General features: G+C 41.7%; 1 protein-coding gene across 2 annotated transcripts in view; it reads right to left on the reverse strand.

The window, feature by feature from the left end:
• The window catches only part of LOC136764813 (beta-1,4-galactosyltransferase 3), a 38,228-nt gene extending 16,834 nt beyond the window's left edge, over nt 1-21,394 (reverse strand). The window contains exon 1 of one of the 2 annotated variants that reach the window (XM_066719139.1): nt 21,269-21,394. The gene's annotated coding sequence lies outside the window, so the exon portion shown is untranslated. Of the gene's footprint in view, nt 1-3,662; nt 3,684-21,268 lie in introns of those variants that run through there. The other variant, XM_066719140.1, reaches the window with a different exon arrangement.
• Between the last annotated feature and the right edge of the window lie 544 nt (nt 21,395-21,938).

Consider the following 21,938-nt stretch of genomic DNA (forward strand, 5'->3'; position numbering starts at 1 on the left):
CAGGACGAGCTAAACTAAACAGCCGTCTTGTGAGCACAGAAATGTCGTCTTAGCAACACAGGGCTTGACTTCGCTGCTAAGCACTCGGTGTGCATCCAACAGTGCATTTTATTTTGTTAGTTCTGCAGGATTGGTCTAAGTTACTGGCAAAACTTTAATTCTGTAACTTCAGATATTTAGAAGAAAAAAAACAATTAAGTTGTCTATTACTGGCTAAGGATTATAAATAAGTCAAAGAACATTCCAGGTTCCTCAGGCAGGTTATATAATCCATTTATTTTCAACATATTGACCTAGTAAAACTAGAATACTTATTTGTAATTGTCAGAGTGTTAGATCTATTCAAGGAAAAAATAAGGTAAATTAAAACTAATGCTGCATTATCTTTAAGGGTTCATATAAACCTAGCAATATAAAATTAAATGCTTAAGCTGACTTGTTAGGATCCCAAAATGATGGAATAAGACTGTAACCTTTCCCCAAAAATGTGCAATCTGGAGGGCAACCTTAAACAATTTCTAAATAAAAGAAAAACGCCCTTCATTGTATAGCATCATTTGTTTGACAGTTCAAATAAATCATATGAATAAATACACTGTGTGGCTTTAGTTTCGTTAGGTCTAAGCACAGAACAATACAGTTTAGCACTGATTCTTTCCGGGGACAGTTGATAAATGTTCCGTCTATATACACTTTACACAAAGCAACAGTGGCAATAACTTTACTTTATAATAATCCAGTAGGTGGGGTTTTGATAGATTTATATAGATAGATAGATTTAAACATATGTTTATTAACCTTGAGTTTGATGGAATTACTTTGATCGACTGCCTGACTTCACTGGTATCAATGCACTGCCACTGGATTGTTTTTGCGATGTAATCAGTAATTTTTTTCAAAGGACTCTTGCTCAACAGGGATTTCTGGTTTCCTAAAGCACCTGTATCTGTCTTTTTTCAAAAGTGTTCTCCTCTAATCACGCAACATCCGGAGAGCTTCTAAAGACAAACTAGAAGTGCAGGTTTTATTTCTCATTTCCCCCAGGCTGGTGGATGAAGTGAGGGGGTAGGTGAAAGAGGAGCAGGCATTTGCATAAACAACAAACGAGATAAAAATAAAACAAACACTGGCTGCATCTCAGGGCAAGGACAATCCACAGATTGCTCAGAGATGAGCCGTGTGGAGGAGTGGTCACAGCTCTCAACTTGCAGCCACTGTAACCAAGGCTTGTGTCCCATTTAAGGCACTGCTATTGCCCCCTTGAGCCAAGGTCCTCTTGCCAGGTGGTAGATTATAACTCTGGTGGTGCACATTTCAGCAAGGTGAAAATTGGCTATATATGTGCAATCATGATCTGAACATCTTAAAGGGCAGCAAGTGTTGAATGAGGAAAAGTCATTTTGGAATCGATTTGTCTAGAATCAAAAGCAACAAGCTTAAGGGATTACGTTGTTAAAGCTCAAAATGAACCAAGTTCATTTCAACAATTTGAAAGAAAATAGTTAAGTAATCTAAATTCAATAAAAAAAACAATAATTGCAATGACAGGCTGATACTGAAAGATTTTTTTTTTTGTCTTTCCAGGAAACCTGGAATGGCAACATTCCTAAGCATTGACTGCAATGAAGTTTCGCTGATGGGGCGTTGTGGGGCGGGGGGGTGATCGTTAACACAGAACAAACAAGAGATCCACATTTCTGTGGCACATATGTCCTGTAAAACAAGCTCTCACCCATTTACTAAGTTCAGCGCACCAAGACAAGATCTCGAATCACAGCTCTGCCACCCAACTACACAGGACCTATTCACCTGCTTCTCAACTTTCATATCGATACAAGAAAAAAAAAAAAAAGTCAAACCGTGGCTCACTTTAACGTTGAGATGATTAAATGACTGTGTTCTGTAGGGTCTGTAATCTGGTCCATTTAATACTTCTACTCCTTATTTAAAAAGGTACATTTTTTTTGTCCCATGTTTCGTAATACTTTTCAAGTTGCTGAGTAACTTGGTAAACTAGCAGTAACATCACTGCCTCGAGCACAGACTACTACCATTGTCAAGGCTGACTGCAGGAGCACACTGCTCAAAATACCAGTGTCCTGTGTGAATTCGGAAAGGACTGGGTATAAAAGAAAACCTGTAGTGACTTTTACTTTTAAAAACATATAAAGGATTAAAATTACTTAGTTTCCATAATAATTGACTTGCATGGTTTCACAAATGCAAACACAAAATTCTGTACACAACCATACAATGGCACAATTACAATAAAAACACATGGCCGTATGATGTATTGCTGGATATAGACGAACTGCGTGTATCAAACACGCAAAAAAAAAAAAAAAGACCAGACAAGGCAAGAAAACCTTCCGCTTCATGATGTAGTTCTAACCTGACTTGCTCAGGTTTCTTATCATTCTACCTTTTGATCTGTGCTTATTCTTCACATTGCGTTCACTGACACCATCTCTCTGCTATTGGTAGCGATGCCTGTTTGGACCTCACTGCATGGAACATGGACGTAACTAAAGCCACATTTTCTGCTTCTTCATTCTTGATTTTAGGTCAAACTAGGAGTAAAGTTGCAGATTGTATTTTCTTGTAGTTACGGTCTTTTGTTTCTGAAAATGTGTAGACGTTGAGAAAGTTAAGGTGAGTAAGGGCATCTACCTGAGAATTATTAATAAACTATATAAAACTAAACTAAGACCAGACAAAAAAAATGAAAACCTGAAAATGATGCCCTTCTCTCAGTCACTGGGTTTAAAATAAATAACTTATTAACTTTGTAACTTATTGTACGTACACTCTTGTATCAATTGCCACATCCTGCATACCTACTTTGATTCTCATTTACGATGAGTTCATGACACTTCCTGGGTGACTCATCTCTTGGGGTTTGAGAGCACCAGTCACATGTAAATTGCTCCACTCACTCTGCTGGTGCTGCTGCTGTTGCTGCTGGCCCACGCCGCATCCATTGCACTTCCTGTTGGTAGAAACACTTGGCCTATCGCTGCTGCTGCTGCTTATGAACCCAAACCAGAATTGAAAAGGTCACAAAGGCCCATTTCTGCACATCTGCTCATGCCTTTGGACTTTATGATCTAACCAAATTAAGTGCACACCAGCCAATTCATTGCTGGGTCTACAAAGTCACTGCTTGCGAAATATTTTGTAGTTTAGGAAGTCCCAGGTAGCATTTCAAACTACATTCATAAATCATTCAGAATTGCCGTACAATATGCACACGTTTAGAAATGCATGTCATATTCAATGATATGAAACTTTAATATGAACCCTTGAAAGGTTGCTGAAGTACCCTTGACATCCTATGAAGGCTAAAGAGGAACTTTAAGCTTGTAGAGGGAGCTGCTGGTGGTGTCGAAGGCAAGGTTCAAACCCTTGTCCTCATGAGCTCGAGACACACACACACTACTGTTGTGCCAAGACGCAGCTCTTTTGTCTGGGCGGTAGAGTTACTCTGCCTCCCATTACAAGCTTAATGTGATTTAAAATCACTGTACCATATCTGTGACACTAGATCACAGCTTCAACATTTAAAACAAACTTGGGTGTTATTAAACCTTTGACCAGTCATGCAAAAAACACACAACGTGACAAGCTCACATACGTAGGCTCCCGCTGTCTTGGTTGCTTACCGTCTTACACATTCCTGCAACCAGTCCATCTTTTCAAAGGAGTGACGCTTAAGCGAGGTATAGCCTGGGTATTTCTGCACCTCTCTTGGTGGCAATCAGATCTGCCAGCAGGGACAGTGGAAGCATGTTTCCCTGTGACCCGATACAGCCCCCAGGCACGGCACTCAAACGTATCACCAGATGGAAGCGGACCCTTTACAGTACCTCCGGCTCAAAGCCAGTACCATACACTGCGAGGCACATTAATAATCCATCATTAGCAGTGGCTGTGGGACTTCACAACAGTAACGCGGATCTCTCCCTAGAGGGGAAAGCCAGCACAAGGAAGTGAGGTCTAATTTATTCATCAGGAAGCATTTTAAGGGATTATTTCCAAACACTATGTAAATGTTCCAAATACATGGATAAAAAATCTAAAAATCTAAAATGGAGGAATGTTTTAATCAGTAGGGCTGCAGTAAAAGTAAAGAGGGCTGGGATTAAAAGGATAGGGTCTTGAATCTATGATATAACTTTTTATTCAAGCCTCCCCTCAGGTGACTAATAATGCGTCTGTAGACAAGGAATGGAGAAGAGATATGGGAAGAGACTAGAGAGGGCAGGGAGGAACAAACAGCTGGGTAAATGCAACAGTGGATAATAACTTTTGGGGAAAAGGCACCAGAAGACCTTGAACAACCTCTTGCTTTTGTACTAAGTAAGATCGGGAGAATTCTGTACTTTCTTCAAGACATTAATGAATTCAAAGATAAAGCCTGTTAGGCAACGTTACACATTGTCAAGTGGGTTCTGGCTGGTGATGCACTTAATATTCAGGGCACTTAGAGAGAGAAATCTAAAGACAGAGTGGGAGTAAGAAAATCAGTAAGTGGGAGTGAAACCAGGAGAGAGAGAGAGAGAGAGAGAGAGAGCACAGAAAGAGACAGGGACCATGACGAAGAGATATTAACAAAAGACTTTAACAAGGTGAATCTGTGAACAGCTCAAGGCAAATATCCCATTTAGAGAGGGAGCAGAAACAGATTCAGGAACCAGAGAGATTACCTTCATTATTACATCTTGGCCAGATACAAAACACCTTTTTCCAACATGCCACACAAAGCAGGTAAATGTAGAGCAGTCAAACATGATTGCCATTCAGCGATACAGACAAATAACATTACAACCTCCCCTTTCTTGTCCTATGCACACAGGTTGAAGGAGCCGCTCTTTGGTCTTTAAATGAGTGGTTTGATTCAGGCACAGAGTGTGCTGAAGCAAGAGGGCAAAGTCAACTGCACTCCAAGTTCAATAAACTAGGAGGTTGCGAGATTCAATTAAATCACAGGACTGACATGACAAGGGAAGCTTTTACACAAAGATCACAGTGTCAGGAACACCCTGTGTGGTTTAAGCAAAACTCAATGGATCCTTCAGAAAAACAAATTATGGAATGAAGCAATTGAAAGATAAAAGCCTAATACCTCAATAACCTTTATTCGCCACCTCAGACTACATTTTTCTCTGAACAGCACTTTAAATGGGAGAGACTATTGCTGGAGAGAGTGTGTGCGCATGTGTGTGTCTATATCATTTTAATTGAAAACCAGGAACACACTAAGAAGTACTAAAGAAATAGTAATTGCAGGGCAACAGTACTAGACACATTTATCGGCTTGGAAAAATAACAAAGCAATAAATAGGCTACATTAGAATAATAAACCCCTCTCAAGACAATTCATTCAACTTACGAGTTCTCGCAATATTCAGATTAGAGCTTGAGAAAGACCAACCTGTCAGGAACCTGAAGTTTCAGGATATGTCATGGTACAGTGCAAACAAATCTAAAATCACCATAATGTTTACTCCATTGTAATATTTACTGCAGTTTTAAGTATTCCTACATCTATTTAGTGCTTACTCTACTTCCACCCTCCCAAATAAAGGTAAAAAAAGTCTTTAGACATTTCCTATGTGGAAAAACATCAATACATTTTTTTTTGTTTAAATGGATAGTTTGTTAACCTCATCTTCAGAAGTCACTTTGAACTAAAGGGATGGCCAAATGATCCATTAGGCACCAGAAACTATATGAATTACACAGCCTGTAAAAAAACACCAAGCCCTTCGTTTCCCTGCTCGGAGGATCCTGGATATGTTCCTTAAAGCTCTTATCATTTCCGTTAATAACTCATTCTCTGACGGATTACTTTTTTAATGAGTCTCAGAACTAATGTCAATCTAATAGGGGATTTACAAACAAGCTTCCCCTTCTCAAATGTCTCACTGACGTCCTATAGTGCCCAAGTGTGAATGTGCATATGGGACACTAGTGACTAAGTTCACTAGTTCACTAGAGGAGCTACTTGGATCATCCTATATAGATTACAAGCTTACAGATCTAAGTCTCTCAATGTTTTGAGTCTTTAAGACAGTCTGCCTGCTACATAATCCCAATGCACTATTTACACTATTGCCAGGCACACTGGGATACATAGAACAGAATTAGGTATTTTAAAAGGTTGTGTACCTATCCCTGCTTAACTAACGAGATCTGATATTTTGTTATTATTATTAGACTGCCAAATAAATAGTGTGATGTTTCTGTCGGTTTCTAAGCAAGACAGAAAAATCCACCTCTTTTGGGAAACTGTCAAGTCCATGCCAGAGGTGTTCCATTAGACTGAGGTTAGGACTGCCTGGTTTAAAATGAGTTTTAATGCTATATTACTGTCTTTTGACCACTGTCCACATCTGTACAGTTGGTATGGGGCCACAATAATACAAATTCTTGTGCTATGACCACACTGGTGCCTTCAATTTTCCAATACAGGAATAAAGCCACATCTCTGCATAACGCTAATATCAAGTTAAAGCAGTACACCAAGATTCCCCCCCCCCTGCCTCCCGCCTCCAGTACACTGTATGCCCTCTGTATCGCCTGCATATATCCCCTGTAAAAGAACTCAGAAAAGCCAGCACAGCATACGAGTTGGTTTTTGCACTCCAGATGTTCACCAGATGTGAAACAGCCTTAAACCCCCTCCTCCTCCAGCCCCGAGCACACATCCCCACTCAACTCTAACGCTATACTGAGTCGGTCGGATTATGTATCTTTCCTACTCCCAATACTGAAAAGCGCTGCAGACCAATTCCATATCCTTGACAGTTTAATCAGGAGCCAGTTTATTAAGGCTTTAACCTTGCAGTAATGAGGCCCCTAGCCAGACATCTTCATCCCACACTCTCCTCCATATCTCCCCATCTTTCCCTGCATGTAATTCCCTCTTTCACTTCCCCACCCCAATTACTCCCGTCCTGTCCCTGGAAATATCTTCCCCTCTCCACCAGCCATTTCCTTTCACCCAGTCCCTCTCTCACTCTCTTTTTTTTTTTTTTTAATCATCAATGGGACCCTTTTCAGAGTTTGTCAAGATTCCAGTTGATGTGAACAGAGCTAAGGGGAGAGGCCTGCGCACACTTCACTCTGCCACTACACCGAACCCTGCCATCCACGTGCTCATTGGGGTTGTTCTCAACCTCAAATTAAACCGTCATCAATTAGCGTATAACTTGTCTTAATGACATTCGACAAAGGAAAGAAATGAGAAGTAATCATTTTGATTACTGTTTCATCAGCTTGCTTCCTTCAAAAGGATTTTCGGTCTTAAATCAGTTTTCAGTGCTCATGGTCATGTTACTGATTAAACTACTGGCAATGGGTTGGTTTTGTGTCAATGGCAAAATAAACAAGACCAGTGTGCTACACACAAGGTCAGTGGAGAGTCGAGTACAGAGTTGTTTTTTTTTTTGTCTTTTTTTAATAGAAGAAAACCCAACAGTTCATAGTTACATTACAGCTCAGCACTGGCTCCAGTCTGAGCCCTGTACTAGAGTTATTACAGAGAGGTGCTTCAGTCCTCTCAGTTAATAATATAGCGGTTATTTGTGTTGTGGATTCACACTGGGGAAAGAAGCACATGGCTGGGCAATATTCATCTACAGTTAGGTCACCACAATAGATTTGAAAGGAAACAAATCAATATATACTTTAAGTATAGACTTTCATCTTCAATGTGAGAGTAGTTACATCCAATTTGGATGAACAGTGTAGGAATTACACCCATTTTTATGTGGTCCCCCCAACTAACTAACTAACTAACTAACAATCATGAGTTTCAATACTTGGTTGAAAATCCTTTGCAGTCAATGACTGCCTGAAGTCTGGAACCCATAGACATCACCAGATGCTGGGTTTCTTCCCTGGTGATGCTCTGCCAGGCCTGCACTGCAGCTGTCTTCAGGATTCGGGTCAGGTGATTGACTTGGGCATTGCAGAACATTCTACTTCACCTTAAAGTCTTGGGTTGCTTTCGCAGCATGCTTCGGGTCATCGTCCATCTGCACTGTGAAGCGCCGTCCAATGAGTTTTGAAGCATTTGGATGAATCTCCCATCATTCTGGTTGATCTTTGTCTCATCTGTCCATAGGATGTTTCAGAACTGTACAGGGTACTTGTCCCCATTTCCATCTTGTGGTAAACCCTCTATTTTCTCTGGTGAAGTCACTTGATTGTTGACTTTGACACAGATACACCTACCTCCTGTTGTTTTCCATAGTCTTCCAAGATTTTTGGTGTTCCTGAGCTCACCAGTGCATGCTTTTTAAAGAATGTAGCAAATAGTAGATTTGGCCACACCTAATGTTTTTGCTATCTCTCGGATTGGTTTGTTTCGATTTCTAAGGCAAAACGGAAGCCAAAACGCCCTAAGAACAAGCAGGAACTAAAGACGGCTGCAGTACAGGCCTGGCAGAGCATCACCAGGCAAGAAACAAGTATTGAAGCTCACGATTTAATTCATGATTATGTTAGTTTGTTCAATTACTTTTGAGCCCCTAAATTTGGGGGGACAACATAAAAATGGGTGTAATTCCTAGACCGTTCACCCAATTTGGATGTAACTGCCCTCAAATTAAAGATGAAAGTCTACACTTAAAGCATATATTGATCGTTTCCTTTCAAATCCATTGAAGTGGCATACAGAGCAAACAATATGACAATTGTGTCACTGTCCACATATTTATGGACCTAACTGTATATCTCACTGTAGGTTACACATCATAAAAGGGTAGAAGAAAAGGATAATGGGATATTACAAAGTTAAAAATAAAAATGAAAATGTGAAAAAGCTATAAGATGATCAATTCACGGTGCTGGAGAAAAGCTGCTGCTGTGTGTGCTGATGCTTTCAAATCACCCACCCTCTCCTGTTCTCTTCCCATCTTGCCTCAAAGCTCAGTATATGTCAAGACCTCTCTCTCACAGAGCCTTTCCAACCCACTCACAGCAGCTACAGGCACACAGGAACAAACAGGGCTGCTCATGGTTTACTGGGCAACAACAATAGGCTGTGACTGTCTGTTCCTACTATTGCTCAAAGGCATCAACTTCAATGTAGCAACAACAGCCTTAGAAACAGAAAGTATACAAACTAGAGAGCAATGTGACCCACCATGCACGTCTGGTTAATGCTGAAATCATAAGTAGTCCGTTTTTGAATGATCCACAGGAGTGGGCTTAAACAACATAGTTTTGAGACATTTGCGCCACACTCCCACCACTCTCAAGGTAAGGAAGTGTCTTCCGTGTCCTGTGCTGAATGCTTTCGTGTGCAAATTCGCTCTTATCACTGACAATCTCAAAGAGGTGGTCTGAATTGAGCTGCTCGATACCTTCAAGCCCCCACATGCTCTTCTCTGTTCTTCATTAAAGATTTTCCTTGATCTGTCTGAATAGGACAACTTTCCAAGAAGGATCACAAGCTAAGAGGCTCTCGCTTTCCTGTCTTTCACCTGCAAACATACATACAGACACAAACACCATCTCTCACACTCATGTATTTGGCAATAGAACCAAGAATAGTAATCTTTTAATCCCCCCCAATCTGTAACCTTCTGTGGGAGGCAGAGGTTTGTGCCCAACTAGCTATTCCCGTTAGCAACCATTACAGAAAGACTCCTCTCCTCTCCCCTCCCCCTTCCCCTTCTCTCTCACTCTATCCTTCTTTATTATCCTGCTGAACAGGATGAAATGCCACATCTACACTCTTACACTTCCTTAGTATTAGGCTAGGCAGCTCAGTGTCAAAGGACAGCTCCCTGGGGGACGGTGTTACAGTGGAGAATAGACTCCCTGGGCTGGCAGCTGCCTGGAGGACTTCTATTCTCTCCCTCTGATGGGCCATGGCTTCTCCCTGTCCTTCTCCCTGCACTGCACAATTGTTGCCCTCACTGGTAATTGCTTGCAATCCATTGTAATACATAGTAAAATTCATTTGGTTGTCTTGGAAATTTTTCATGTCTTGGGATACATTCTACAGCATATTGTAGTCCATCTGTGATCTGTTATTGTTTGCTATGTCTTTTGCACACATTTTAGTATCCTCAGTCTTATAAGCTATTAAATAAGTTAAATATCACACTGAAGTGGACTTTGTCTGGATGTATAGGCTAAAGTGCTCTGAAACTGTTGGTTTGTGGAATTGCAGGCATTTCACTGGTAAAGTTACAGTACTTTTTAGTCATACACAATTTATCATATCACAGAAAATGCCATGCAGGACCCAAAAGTTTCATACATGACCAAAGGGTTGCATACCAGAGCACATGTTAGTGTAACAGCAGAATATATTAGATACAGTTCGCATTTGTGTTCTGAGCATTAGCATATCACAAACACATGCCAACCACGCTGAGTCATAGCCAATTGATAATGACTGGATCTGTTCTAGTCAAAATGCAGGGTTTTGGCCCACCAGGCCATACATTTGTGCCTCCTGGCCACACACTTTGGGGAAAAAAAAAACAAAAAAACGTGAGCAATTAAACATATAAGAAACAGACTGCCATGCCTACGCGATGTTCTATGGGAAGCACTGAAACAGGTGTGGTTCGGAGCATAAATATATACATCAGTGACAGTGTGTGAGGGTACAGCATTAGCATAACAGATGGTGTCCATGCTACGCGGGAAAACAAAATGATCCCTGTTGGAAAAACATCAGCAGTGGCAAAATCCTGAAGTTTGAACATGAACAGACCTATAAACTTGCAACTGTTTGTTGAAACAGAAAAGACACCCACGTTTATAATTCAAGTCTATTTGGGATAGGAAGTAAATCAGTAAGAGACTCCATTCGAGGTACAGCACCACACACAAACTTAGCATTGTAGTGAACAATCAGAAATGCCCTTTAATGCATGGGTTTGAGCCCTGCAGGGGGAATGAGTAACCTTGAAGAAAACGCACATACGCACTTCCCAGGGCGAAGCAAGGAGGAGCTCTGAATACAGAGAGAGAGAGAGAGAGAGAGAGAGAGAGAGAGAGATTTCCCTCCTCCCCTTTTCAGAGTGTACCCCTCTGTTTGGGTTGGCCAGCACACAAAAAGGAAGGAATGGAGGATATTAGAAAGGAACAAGTACAGAGTGCAGAGGAACCAAAAAAAAGAAACAGGAAATAGAGCTAGAAGTGAAAGATCAAAAACAGCAGCGTAACATTGCCCATACAGAGCAGACATGTGGAGTTGAGGAGAGCAGAGACTGAATAATAGGGAGTGAGCTTCTGTTATTATTAAAGAACCCTGGAGAGGTTCAAACCAAACCTTAGAGCAAAAAATTTAATAAAATCAGATGTTGCATATTCCATCCACCCTATTCTTGACCAATCAGAGCTAACAAGCAACCATCTGGAGTCTGTCCGACAGCCCCACGCATTGGAACAGAGGCTTCCGATTTATCTAAAGTAATAGTAACCATATTATACATCATTTTATTTTTGCATTGATAATATGGGTCCTGAGTGTGGGTACAACAGCAGGATCATTATGTTTACAAGGTCAGAGCCCCGACCACTGCTCCACCTCTACAAATAGCATTGATACATTTAGCCAGAACACAAATAAAGAAATGTATTAAAATGTGATGTATAGTGTGCAGCAGCGGACGGGGCTCTGGCCTGGTAAACATAACCAGTTTTTAATGCATTTTAAATAACAATAAAAAACTGCCCAGGTCCTGTAAGGTAGGGTTTTGGAAAACGCACTGTAGATTTATTATAGGCAGTGCATAATGATAAAAATAAACAGCAAATAAATCCCTTACTCCTTCTGGAGTCTGATCTAAACACATACCAAAGACACCTCTCTAAACACGTAATCGAACACAATACCAACCATAATCCAAATCCATACCCAAAGTTCATATAGGAAAGACCATTACCATGAATCAATCCTCAATGCCCTCCTTCTCTCTCTTCTGCCACCTCACCGTGAATCCTACCACTTCCTGCTTGACGAAGGCCGGGAGCCTCTTTTGGGGAAGCGGCAGCTCGGGTGCTTCCCACCGGTAATTTACCGCTCCCCCCTACGGTCTAGGGAGGGGTAGCACCTCGCAGGGTGGTCTCCATGTCTTGCACTGCGTCACACTATAAATTACAAACAAATCAGCACAGCTGGAGACAAGATGGAAGTATTCAAATCAAGACTGAAATTGGGAAGAGAAAGCACGCTGTTGAAAGAAATCTACCCATTTCCCCAAAGAGAAAAGTATTAGATCAATGCACAGTACCTTACATCTCTGAAACCTGGTTATCAAACGCGAACGTTACGTAGACCACGGACGACACAAAGAAACACGGAACGATTGATCAGAGAACAAACTTACATATGAAATGACACACTTTGCAGGAGTGTCACGGAAAAGATACTAAACTGAAGCAAGTGGAAACATACTGGGGAGGCCTTCACATAGCAGTGGATCCAGGCTGAATCCATGTTCAACATGCTGTGAAAAGATATTACTGATACACACGGTTTAATGATCAATAACAAACTATATGAATGGCCACGGAATACTGTTCCAAAATACAGGTTGTGAGTACTTGTGAGCAGAACCTGAATAGGGAAGTGGGCTACTGTCCTTTAAAACCCCTGCAGAAACTCAAACAAAACCTTAGTGCAAAAAATAAAATAAAATGGCACGTTACATATTCCACCCACCAACTATCTGTTGCAAACAGGGAACAATTTCTAGTGGTGAAATCTATTTTATAGCAGCCTTATTCCAAAGAGACGGGGACCTCATTCCAAAAAAACAACCCTCATTCTCTCAAGGTTTTGAATGAGGTACAAATCTGATTCCACAATCTGCCCAGCAAACGTAACCTGCATGTGCCTTGTGTGTCAAACCTGACTGTATAGGTGTGTGTGATCTTAAGGTACACATTGCACATATGTACAAATAGAGCGCATTCCGGATGATAGAAGTATGAGGATCCAACTTCTATATGATCTGGTAAATATGTAATGACAAACAAAGTACCAGGATGGAGATAAGGGAATAAATATTACATTCCCTAATAAGTTAGACTAAAAAAATGCCACTTTAGTAATCACAAAAAACCCTGACAAGACTATTGAAACAGGACACAAATTAAACTGTTGGAGGCGGCAAGGTGTGTGGCAAGCAGAAATTCACTTCCGTGACAATACCTTGAACAATAATTAGGTTGCTTAAGAATGGGAGGTGGGGGAAGGGGGGGTTAGTGGTTTCTTATTTTGGGAACTCTTATACAGTGTTATCTAGGTACTATCAACTCAATTGTTCCCCTAACAGAAATGTACAATGTCTACAAGAGCAACAAGGAAACTACATCAAGAATTTTGTACTGCGCGTATATTTTGTAAATCACCCTGGATAAGGGCATCTGCAAGAAATAAATAAATATTAATAACAACAACAAACATGGGATAAGCCAAAAGGCTATCATTGGGAAATTAGTAATAATGGATAGTAACATTTTGGTATAAAAAACAAGCACAAAACACCCACCAACACACCCACACTCACTCCCACCCACCCACACACAGTCCTAAAGAGTGGGGTGTTAATTCAGGGGTATAATATCTCAGATCCTGAGAAGCAAGTGTCTTCTGGTTCCTGCTCTCTGTAAATGCCTTCATGGAAGTAGTCATGGTTAGGTAGTTAGGTAAAAGACCTTTTAATAAAGTTACAACTGATGCCTTAAAAGATTCCTTTGATTTAAGGTGCTACTACCAATAATGTGCTGGGGAAAACGGGGAACTCATCATAGCAAGAAAAGAGAGACTGTGAGTTGAGAGAATGAGAGGGATGAAGGAAAAAAGGAAACCAGGAAGAAAATTAACAAAGATGAGGAGAGAGTATGAGATAGGAATCTAAAGTTGTAGAGACAGAACAGGGGGGAGGGGGTTAAAAGCAAGAGAACAACCTGTGAACAGTCAAGAGAGAGTGGAAGGTGAAGAGCAATAGGAAATGTAAAAAAGCATTAAGATTTCAATTAAAAGAGAGAAAAAGAAAAGGATTGTTGAGGGGAAAGCAAAGACGACAGATGACAGATACTAACTGACAAGAGACCGAGGTCTTATAAATAGACAGTAAGCATTTCCCGACCATTTTCCTACTGGGAACTCTGGTTGTTTACAGCCAAGTTCTCCCATCTGCCCCACAGGGCTGGGCGCTTATAAAGACACCAATAGGCTGGAAAAAGAAGCTGCTCGGCTACACTGGATTCAGTCTTGCATCTGTCGGGATCCCAGAAGAAATTTAAAACCAGTCAGTCTGATCCAGCTCCGATGTCAGCTGTGGTCAGTGAACATTTGCATAGAACTAGAAATGCCATTGTATTACCTGCTCAAAGACACGGACGCGACTCAATGGCTGCGTTTACATGAGAGTCCGAGGTCTGGGTCAAACCAGTCTCTGCAGAGAGACGTCATACCCCGAAGTCTCCTAGATACTGAATCTCTCACACAACGGCTTTAGTATATTAAAATGCAAACCATACCTTGTCATTCAAACTGATCACATAATACGGTGTAATGAAAAACACTTGTCTTTTCAACTGTAGCTTCCTGTGAGAGAGAGTGTGTGTTTTTCATTTTGTTTTTTCTTCCTCAAGAACAGTAAGCAGTAGCTAGGTGATTGCATTAAGAGACCTGCCTGAGATCAACAAACCAAAGAGACTATGGGGACTTAATTAGCTTGTTCAGCGGGGAAAAAAACACAACAAAAACAGAATAGGTTTTAGCACCACTAATGGGGGAACGGGTGAGTCAAGAAATCTGCATCTTTCAAGTTGCTTCTCGGACAGAAATCAGCAAACCGGTTGGAATGTTTCTGATAAGACTTCTAGTTTTAGATAAGGTGTTAGAAGGAAACTGGGTTATCAATTGATTATTTCAAATGATATCTGTTGCAATGTCGCTTTATTTTCAAGGGGTTTTGGGGTGGAGTTCTCACTTAGTTTTCTCAACCCAGCGTGACTACCAATTAGTCAGCCTCAGGAGTTGATGCAGCTGGAAACCTAGTATCGCCAACAAGTGTTTACACGTGGTTCAGTGACATTTAAATGCATGAAGTTGAATTAAAACTGTAGTGTTACATGGTCGAGCCCTTCAGTTGGTGTCCAGACGAGACAGATGTAATTGGTTTTGTAACGACACTAATCTCAGAGGCAACATGAGAAAGATTTAGCACAGGGTAGGCCACTGCAGTTTTGGAGCGCCCAGGATCCTGCATAATTAAAAGGTAACCTTCAATTAGCAACTGATTTGGACCAGGAATCAACAGACGATTCAACTTCTCATCCTAAATACGACCTCAATGAAGAAGTTAAGACTTAAGGTGGCATGAAAACTAGAATCCCCTGATCTAGGGTCTGTTTTCATTAAGTAAATACTTTGAGATTTTAACATGTGAAAGTACTTTAAACATAAGAAAAAAAAAAAAAGAATTCACCGCCGCAGATGAACACGTGTGAGAATCCCAGACTGTGTCAATATTAGCAGTAAAGATTGGAATCAAAGGCATGTCAGGGAAGGAAGAACATAACCAGGCTGTCCGCTCCCATTCGCTGCAAGGTAGCAGATCAATCTGTACCGAATTTCAAGGTCAATTTTTCGCAACTTTTTTGGGCAAAGGTAAGCGTGTTTCTCCCCCCGCCTCTTTTAACAACTGGTTAAGCAAAAGGCCAAATCTCTTGGAAGACAACTCTGTGGGATGATTCTAGCCAATTTTGCCTGTAATCGGAAGCTGGTTTCAATGAGATGAAGATCAGAGCAATGGGAGAGATATTAATTTGGAAGATCTCGTTAAATCGAGTTCTCTCTCAACTGTGAGGCCCAAAGTGCAAATCAATAGTGGTACAGCACCATGGGGAGAATGCTGTAGCACCCACTGAGAACACTGCAGGGCCCAGACTGGAGCCAGCGCCATGTGGACCATAGGGCCCCGACTGTAAATTAGAGCTCGGGTAGAACAAAAAGTAGAAGAACTAGACTCAGACAGCTGAAAAGGAAATAACTTTACTCTTGCCATTCCTAATGAAAAGTGTATAAATAAATGAACTGCACATCATATGTTTTCAATTTAGATTCAAACAGAAGAAGCTGCTGACAGGCCTGTTATGAACTGGGAGATATTTGGGAAGGCAGCCTAACTGGAAAAAATAAAAATAAAACGTCATTCAGTCACACACTCACTCTCTCTCAAATTGGAGCCAGCATTATTTGAACAACCTTCTTGATGTGAATGGTGAAGATGCATTTGCACAGATGAATCCTTCAGAATTACCGTCCATGTTAAGTGGGAGACCACACTTTGTAAAGACAGAAGAATGATTCAGAATGAACAATAAGATTCATAAGAGATTGAACACAATTCTTTCTTCACAAAATAACATCTTAATGCCTAAGACTACCCTACCACAAAGCAAAAAAAATAAATAAATGAGGAAGCAGGCACTGGACACTATGTGGGGGATGCAATGTGCTAACAGACAGGGATAGCCTCCATGCTGTGAAATACGATGAGATACCGGATCAAATTGCGCTGGTTTTCAGATCACATTCCAAAACAATCAACTGTGTGTGATTATTTTACCCAGCTGTTCCAACCCAGCCACCTCTTAAACTTTCATTCTGTCATTGTTGTTTTATGTTCTCTCCTTCCAAATATGAAAGAAAATCAAAGAGGCAATGACACAGTCATTCCAGAGGGGTTTCAACTGAGGATAGAAGTTGTTAAGAGGAAAAACAAAGTCATTTTCCAGCTATGACTGCCTGCAGGATGGGGGGGGGATAATTTAATCCAAGATTTGTAATGCTATTGTGGTTTCAGTGAGTTTCAGTTGGATACATTTTTTTTTTCTTTTGGTAATGTAGAGGTAATTTCCCGAATGTATTTTTTCTGATGAATGACAATCACATTCCTGGTGCTTGTTTAAATTAGGCAACTAAGCTCAGTATGGGTTTTCTGTGTAATGTTACACGTTTGGTTTGAATGGTTGTTGGGAATCACAAAGTCCGTGGAGAGATTTGCAGCAAAACACATCTAACATTTCACCTTCAGAAGCAAACAAAATGATAGTCCTGTGTTTAAGCCTTTTTCTTAAACCATGGAATTTAAGTTCCCAAAGAGAAGATGGAAAGGGATGCACAGTATACTTTAACAGTTAGAGCTTTCATTTTATGCATTTCTAGTTGCCTATAAGACATGTGCAGGAAAATGTGTTTATTCGAATGATAGATTTTAAAGCGAAAATGGCCTGAATTCAGAGTTCTGGAGTCCCAACTATGTAGAAAGACGAGAAAATAAATAAACTGAAGTCAATGTGCTGAGGATGCATTCGACGGAAATGGAAAAGAGTGCAAAGTCAGAAAAGCCAACTTCGTAATGCAGAAATCCACGTCAACTTGCCAAAAAGCACAAACAGTACAAAGAGTCCAAGTTTGATACTATTAAAACGGGGACATTTCACACTTCAAAATAATATTACACGTGGACTCTGAACTTTTAGAAAAGCAATACTAACTATTTTTGCAACAATTTTGTTTCCTGGTCATTTTAGATCACTCACTATTTAGAGTGGGGGTCGGAAATATGCCAAGAGAAAATGGCAAGAGCATAAGCTGTGATGTTCTCCTAGTAGTCACTTGCAGTAATTCTGATTCTGGTCTAGGTTCCGCTCTCAGCCAATCAGGCTTTTTGTATAAAAGCATCATGTTAAAGGAAAAGCCTTTTTTTTCCTTCAGTTCTTTTCACACAATTGTTGTGATCTAAAATGCTGTACAGTAATGCATCTCAATGTACACTTTACCCACATAACCAAAGCCCCTAGAGTGAGAGAGGGACTGTCGATACCCAAAACCAGTATACCTAGTTTCTTAACTCCCTGGTTACACATTGATTCTATAATGTTGATTCCCACCCCCACCCCGGAAATAAAATTTGCCAGGTCACATCAGGAAAAAGAAAGTGCTGGTGAGTTTATGAACCAGAGTGAGATAAACACAAATATTTATGAGTGCAGAGGCAGAAGGGGTGGCGACAGAGCTCACACAACACTCAGTCAAGCAGCCCTTAGTAGTCGTTTCCAGGAAACCATATCCAATTAAAAAGGTTATTATCCTATGATGCACAACTTCAAAGAACCATAAATTGTTGGAATCAAAAATGATTGTGTGTCTTAAGCACAGCACACAATGTAGAAAGCAGAATTACAATCTTGACATGAGTACTGTTCCAATGCTAAATTAAAAGGATCTATCTTGTTTGTAGATGGATCACAGTAACACAGGCATTTCCTACAAAAATGTCCCTTCATGTTTAAAATAGACAAAAACACAGCAATAACAACCAAATCCAAAGATATTATGTATATTTCAGTCAGGGGTAACCTATTAGGTAAAGCAATTCAAGAAGATAAATGTTTTTCTGTTTGGGACAGCAACACAACTGAATTCAAGTTACAGCCAGATTTCCACTCCGAACTCTTGTGTTCTTGAACATCTGATGTGCAATGACTTTTGAAATGTATCCGACACCACAATTAATACTGCCATTTAAACCAAGCCCTTTACATGGCATTCATTCACACAACAGCCAATTACAGCAAAGACGCACAAGTAGAATACATTAGCTCATCTTGAACAAAGAATAATTGATCTACACTCACCTAAAGGATTATTAGGAACACCTGTTCAATTTCTCATTAATGCAATTATCTAACCAACCAATCACATGGCAGTTGCTTCAATGCATTTAGGGGTGTGGTCCTGGTCAAGACAATCTCCTGAACTCCAAACTGAATGTCTGAATGGGAAAGAAAGGTGATTTAAGCAATTTTGAGCGTGGCATGGTTGTTGGTGCCAGACGGGCCGGTCTGAGTATTTCACAATCTGCTCAGTTACTGGGATTTTCACGCTCAACCATTTCTAGGGTTTACAAAGAATGGTGTGAAAAGGGAAAAACTTCCAGTATGCGGCAGTCCTGTGGGCGAAAATGCCTTGTTGATGCTAGAGGTCAGAGGAGAATGGGCCGACTGATTCAAGCTGATAGAAGAGCAACTTTGACTGAAATAACCACTCGTTACAACCCAGGTATGCAGAAAAGCATTTGTGAAGCCACAACACGTACAACCTTGAGGCGGATGGGCTACAACAGCAGAAGACCCCACCGGGTACCACTCATCTCCACTACAAATAGGAAAAAGAGGCTACAATTTGCACAAGCTCACCAAAATTGGACAGTTGAAGACTGGAAAAATGTTGCCTGGTCTGATGAGTCTCGATTTCTGTTGAGACATTCAGATGGTAGAGTCAGAATTTGGCGTAAACAGAATGAGAACATGGATCCATCATGCCTTGTTACCACTGTGCAGGCTGGTGGTGGTGGTGTAATGGTGTGGGGGATGTTTTCTTGGCACACTTTAGGCCCCTTAGTGCCAATTGGGCATCGTTTAAATGCCACGGCCTACCTGAGCATTGTTTCTGACCATGTCCATCCCTTTATGACCACCATGTACCCATCCTCTGATGGCTACTTCCAGCAGGATAATGCACCATGTCACAAAGGTCGAATCATTTCAAATTGGTTTCTTGAACATGACAATGAGTTCACTGTACTAAACTGGCCCCCACAGTCACCAGATCTCAACCCAATAGAGCATCTTTGGGATGTGGTGGAACGGGAGCTTCGTGCCCTGGATGTGCATCCCACAAATCTCCATCAACTGCAAGATGCTATCCTATCAATATGGGCCAACATTTCTAAAGAATGCTTTCAGCACCTTGTTGAATCAATGCCACGTAGAATTAAGGCAGTTCTGAAGGCGAAAGGGGGTCAAACACAGTATTAGTATGGTGTTCCTAATAATCCTTTAGGTGAGTGTATATCCAATAGGGGACATTTGGGCCATGCTTGTGATAAGTGGTGTTTAAATAACTATAAAATAGTCCATGTTGACAGCATCACAATTGTGTTTCCATGGCTCAGCTGCACGATCATCTAAAGGCACAACTCGAATACAACTTTTCGACATTACTTGAACTTGAAAAATCATTGTTTTCTTCTATATTGAGAGATGTCTTGCAGTTACAAGCAAACCGTGTTAGCTAACACTGTTCCCACCGACTGACAGATTGAACTTGTATGCATGCCAGACACACAGATCAATGGAGTCAATAGCCTGCGTTATAACTACTGGTCTCGTCTTCCTACGTGATCCATCACATTTAGTATCGCACACGTTTCTGGCGGGTTGTCTTGGTGTGACTGTCAGACGAAACAGTGAAATATCACTCACTCAATCAATTGAACAGCTGAACCGTCTCTGCCCACCTTGGGTCACCAGATACACCGCATTCAAGTGCCAGAGGGAGATGCAATAGTAAGCATGTCTAGATCATACAGTGTGGGATGGGTAATCTTGTAGTACTAGTATTACCAGCAAGGCGAGCCGAAACTAACCAGCATTCAGACTCGCCGTGGCAAGCCCCAACAATAGTTTGTAACAGGACCACACACAAAAGGAGATTAGCGTGCAGTGTACGCGAAAGGCTGTGCATATATTGAGGGTGCAAAACCTGTAGCAGAATGGACTCCCTCTCCTCTCGACATGGATGCAATAGAGATACAATTGGTAACATGTGTATCCTTGCGCACCGCTATGCTCGTCTCCACCGGAGGAGCCACCGCCACTACGGGGAAAGTAACGGTAGATTTTGGGGGGACAACCCCGCTATCGCATCGTTGATTGCAGCCGCTTCAATCATAGCCTGTAAGCAATATGACAGAAAACGTTGACCTGACCCCGGCCGCGGGTCTAAAGTACACACACACGCAGATCGAGTCGCTGGATCAATGAAAGCACGCCGGGCGGTGGGGAACTTTAATCCAGCGAGAGATCACTACACTGCCGAGCCGCAGCGGACACGGCAAGAAAACAAAACGGGCCTGTCGTCTCGAAAGCTGGTATCCGAGTAGATCCACGGAGCGCAGATGTCCGCAATTCTGCCCTGCTCCGCCAATGGGATCGGTGGGATTGTGCAGATCTGCGCAGAGCTGCGGGAATGTGCGCGCATACGGTGTGTGTGTATGGGGGGGGTGTACTGGCTCAGGAGCACTCCGCTACATTTGAACCAGTTCTCGACGGAAAGTTCAGTACAAACTTCAATGTGTGAGCGGTCCACAAAAATGAGCCATACAACACGCTACTGCTAATAATAGGAGTAATACATGATAATACGTACGTGTAGTGTGGGGAGGCCGAAGTCAGCTCCAGCCCCATCCGCTCGTTTCTTTATCTCCCTTGCTTTCTTTTCACCAAAGACACGAAGTTGAACCTTTAAAAAAAAAAAAAAAAAAAAAAAACTATTCCACACACAGGAAGTGACGTATACAGAAGAAGCAGACAAGCGCACGTTTTCCCTCCTCTCTCCGCCCCCTTCCTCCCAGACCGCGCAGCTCATCCGTAGCGCCCCGCGTAACGCTGCGGTTTGGACGTTGACGACGTCGGTTTTATATTCCCCGTCTCGGCGCCGCCGTTTTCTTCTCCACAAGACAACCACCAAACGAGCCCGGTTTCCGCTGCGTGACGCTGATAATGGTTTAGGCTGTAACGGCAGAGGAGCGGGAGGGGGAGCCGCGCTTTCCTCTCTCCCCTTTCATTGCACGGGGGGCACATGCGGGGCTTTCACGACTACGGTGGCCGGGCCGCCCTGCCGTGAGACAGACGTGCGGGTCTGCGAGCGAGGGCAACGACGTAAAACGCGCAGCGGCTCGTCAGACCAGAAGGGCCGGCGGAGCGCAATGACCGCACGCGTGGGAAAAAAGCAGCTGAAAAGTTTATAACAGGATGTGTTTTAGACTGTAACTTACTCGGTTTGTCTATGTATGTATGTATTTATTTATTATCCGCAG

Source organism: Amia ocellicauda, chromosome 12 (assembly GCF_036373705.1).
Source record: "Amia ocellicauda isolate fAmiCal2 chromosome 12, fAmiCal2.hap1, whole genome shotgun sequence".
NCBI lineage: Eukaryota > Metazoa > Chordata > Actinopteri > Amiiformes > Amiidae > Amia > Amia ocellicauda.